General features: G+C 40.8%; 1 long non-coding RNA gene across 1 annotated transcript; it reads right to left on the bottom strand.

The window, feature by feature from the left end:
• On the bottom strand, positions 1-176 carry LOC119282366. Its single transcript, XR_005138721.1, has 2 exons — positions 130-176; positions 1-58 (listed from the first exon to the last, which is right to left on the bottom strand). It is a non-coding gene; the product is annotated as an uncharacterized LOC119282366 (long non-coding RNA).
• Between the last annotated feature and the right edge of the window lie 314 nt (positions 177-490).

Below are 490 nucleotides of genomic sequence, written 5' to 3'. Positions count from 1 at the left end.
TGTTTCTCAGGAGAGGCAGCTTGGCTTGTCTTGAATTTACTCCAACCTGTATTCGTACCTGTTGTTTATACTGAATATTAGTATAAAAAATTAAGACGAAAAGGGAGAATCTTATGTTTAAAATTTTACCTTTCCCCATGCTAGAATTAAAAGGCTTATATGTTTTAGCCGCATTGTACCCATAAGTGCCTTGCACGATATCCGTGGTCTGTGATCCGGTTTCGTGGTGAACAAATCTTGCCAACCCGAAGTCACCTAACTTCGCACCGTACGGAGTGTCAAGCAGCACATTGCTCGACTTGATATCACCATGTACAATACATTGTTGGCGTTGCTCGCAATCTACATGGAGGTATTGCAGTGCAGAACCTAGGTCGAGGATGATCTCATAACTGTTTTTCAAATCATGTTACCATTACATAAAGAAATAAGTTGCATCGGTGTAAATGCTCTAGAGATGGAACTACATACCTCTTGTCCCATGGTAACC

This window comes from Triticum dicoccoides, chromosome 3B (assembly GCF_002162155.2).
Source record: "Triticum dicoccoides isolate Atlit2015 ecotype Zavitan chromosome 3B, WEW_v2.0, whole genome shotgun sequence".
Lineage (NCBI taxonomy): Eukaryota > Viridiplantae > Streptophyta > Magnoliopsida > Poales > Poaceae > Triticum > Triticum dicoccoides.
The sequence above is the reverse complement of the archived record's forward strand: the minus strand, read 5'-3'. Positions and strand labels throughout refer to the sequence as shown.